The sequence below is a fragment of the Ipomoea triloba genome, chromosome 5 (genome assembly GCF_003576645.1).
Source record: "Ipomoea triloba cultivar NCNSP0323 chromosome 5, ASM357664v1".
NCBI classification, from domain to species: domain Eukaryota; kingdom Viridiplantae; phylum Streptophyta; class Magnoliopsida; order Solanales; family Convolvulaceae; genus Ipomoea; species Ipomoea triloba.
The window spans coordinates 23,317,119-23,320,499 of NC_044920.1; the positions used below are offsets into that span (position 1 = coordinate 23,317,119).

The 3,381-nt window shown below is 34.2% G+C and overlaps 1 pseudogene; it reads left to right on the forward strand.

Annotated features, from left to right (window-relative positions):
• Positions 1 to 268: 268 nt before the first annotated feature.
• LOC116020430 lies at positions 269 to 2,290 on the forward strand (annotated as a pseudogene).
• Positions 2,291 to 3,381: the final 1,091 nt, after the last annotated feature.

Consider the following 3,381-nt stretch of genomic DNA (forward strand, 5'->3'; position numbering starts at 1 on the left):
ATTAAACAATTCCCTAATGCTCACTTAAAAAAATGACGGAAATTGAAACTTCACTTATAACTTAAGAAAAAAAAAGTAATCACGATTAATAAGTATAAGTTAATTTTATAATTACCTCGTAACTTAGTAATCAAAAGTTTAATTTTCTTATTTTATATTTGAAAGATGTACTAAAAAAAATATTTGAAAGATATTTTTGGAAGGAAATTGTACCAGCACACCTATAGCTTTAGTATGTGTATATGAAGGGAAAGAAAATGGAGATCACCAGTCTTCTTCTTCAGCGCTTCTCAATAGAGTTCGGTGCAGCTGTTCAGATATATCCCTTGCCCCTCCATTTTCTTTAAGCTGTTTAGCTCTCCATCAACTATTGCTTCATAGGTACGTCCTTTCCAAGAACTGCTACTTTAATCTTGATTATCGCTCCTTGATCACTACCTGCGATCCTTGAATTCTTTTATTCATGTTTGTGTTTAACTGTATTATATGCATTTTTGCTTTGATTTGAATTGGGGAATAAGGTTTTGAAATTTGATTTTAATTAATCTCTCTTCATTTCTTGGTTTGTATTTTAATTTGTAAGTTACTACGCCCGGTTTGTGTATTGAAATCATATCCAAAATCCCTGTGTTTCGCTATAAACCATTCTTTTTTATGTTTTCTCATTCTCTGCAAGTTTTGGTGTTTCTATGCTAGTAACTCAAGAATGGTGTTGCTGAACATTTGAATGGGTGTATAATTATATATATTGGTTGTCATGTCCCTACTTCCTAGTGATCTATTCAGGTCAAGAAGTTCTTTAATCTGAATGGGCCTTTTTCACATGAAACAAATGAATAGGGATAGTGAAAGAATGGTACTGTATAGATAATCTCAAAGCTTAGAGATTAGTTTAATCCAATTTTCTTCTGTATTTGCTTCTTATAGGTCTACAATTTTTATGGTAATGTGAATCCTAGCTTCAACAATGGTTTCACATGGTGTGATTTCCTTTGCACATTTCCTATTTAGTACATTTTCAATTGGTCGTAATAAATCTATGATACTAGACTTCTCTGAAATGCCTCTGTTATCATTGAAACATTCTTTCTAACACTTAAAATCTTTGTCAATTTTAATGATGCTGTTACTATGTAATGATTTTCCTTTGTAGTTAGGAATAGTGATTGGTGAATGAGAGGACAATACTATAGTTCATGGGATTTGTTAGTAATATGGTTGCTTTGACATGTTTATTGCAGCCCATCAATCTCTAGAGATACTAAAGGTTGCAACAATGGTTCTCGGAAAAAGGCCACGAGACCTTAAGGATATCATTAAAGAACATGCCCTTCCATTCCTTCCTGCTAAATCACTGTTCAGATTCCTGGCTGTTTGTCGTGCCTGGAAGCTCCATATTTCAACACCATCCTTCCACCATAATCAATCACTTTGTTGCCGTAGCATATCAGGCCTTTTTTGTCAGACTTCTGAAAATGCTCCTGTCTTCATCCCAATTAATCCAGAATCTTGTGGTGTACCAGATCCATCTTTGAGTTTTCTGCCAGAGCGTGTTGTCATTAAGGCCTCATCAAATGGAGTGTTGTGTTGCCAAGGACGAAATGGAGACAGGTACTACTATTTGTGCAATCCAGTTACAAAACAATGGAAAAAACTTCCAAAACCTACTGCTTGTCATGGATATGACCCAAAAGTTGTGCTGATATTTGAACCGTCGCTGCTCGACTTTTAACCTGAGTACAAACTGATTTGTGTCTTCCAATCTACTGATTTTGATGATGCAATTGAATTTGAAATATACACCTCAAAAAATAACTCATGGAATGTTTCTGGGGAGATTTGTTTTGGAGTTCCAATATTTTTTCTGGGGTCTGGTGTTCATGTCAATAGTGTTGTTTACTGGCCTAAGGGGTTTAGTCGCATTCTTTCTTTTGATCTAACAAAGGATAGGTCACAAATACTGAAGAATGATTCTGAATTCGCTGACTGCTTACTGGGAACATTTGATGGAAGGCTTTGTAAGGTTTATATCCCATTGCCTTACAATAAAGTGGTTGTGAGTGTCTTGGTTAATATCCACACAAATACAATGCCTTTGGATGATGATATTGGCATGTGGGAAACTATACTGGTGTTTGATATTCCTTTGCTTGGCATTGTCACCAAAGTTGTTGCTGTAAGCAGAGATATTGTGGTGGTTAAGAGGGGGAACAATTTTTACTCCTATGATTTTCAACACCAGGAAACTAAAACACTACTGAGCCAGCCAGGGACGGACCTATGTTGTTAGTTAGGGGGGCCCTGGCCCCCCCCAAATTTTTTTTATTACTATTATAGTGTATGTATATATATTTTCTTGGCCAATTGGCCCCCCCCCCCCCCAAGGCCCCAAACATATTCCCTCCTTCGGCCCTTCCTAATTGGCTAATTCATTAGTCATTAGCTTTGAAAATGCCACAGAATTGCAGGAAATATGGAGTAGTGGAGGCTTTTGGAGCACTTTTTGTTTTTTTTGAAAGTTGAAATCACTTCCTTTTGTTGTATTATATTATTATTATTATTTTGCAAATATTAAAAACACTTGTTGCCTCCACCTGCTCCACGGCTCCACTCTATCAACATAAGTCTGTCCATCAGTCCATGGTCTTTGTTCATTTGTTCCAGAACTCAAAACACACAAGAGTAATTGAAGACTAAAGAAATTAAGCTCACTCCTAGTTTTCACTCACTCTTGACTCCTGAGTTTCATCATCTTCAATCTTCTATTATTCTTCAACAATAAATCTGGTAATTTTTTTTTATTTCCTTGTAGCTTTAAATAATTACTTTGTAAATTTGTATTATTATTATATATTTTGTGGAAGAATGAATTTATAAATTATTATTATACAATTAGTATTGTAAATACTTGTTGAATTTTGAGAACACTTGTTTGAATTTTGAAATCATAATTGCATAAATTAATAAATATGTCGAAAAAGAATAGAGAAGAAAGTTGAAAGCATACATGGAATTGTATTAAGAAAGATTGAGCTTGGTTAGTTTTAAAAAATCACACGAAATTGTAAATAGTTTTAAAAATAAAATATTTTTGTAATTGTAGACTTCTAGTATTATATATTTATTTAAATTTAAATGTTTAATTCACTTACTAAAATATTAACCTTGTGAATAATTGTGATTTGTGAACAGAAGATGATTTCCATGATATGCAAGAAATACGTTCTATATTTTAGTAAATTTGTAATGTAATGATTTATTTTAATATATATTATATGCGTATTTTAGAGAGTCGTATATGCCGTGACGTATGCCGCGACTTCAGTTGATCGGCCCCCCTCACCGTGTAATCCTGGGTCCGTCCCTGGAGCCAGCCTCTGC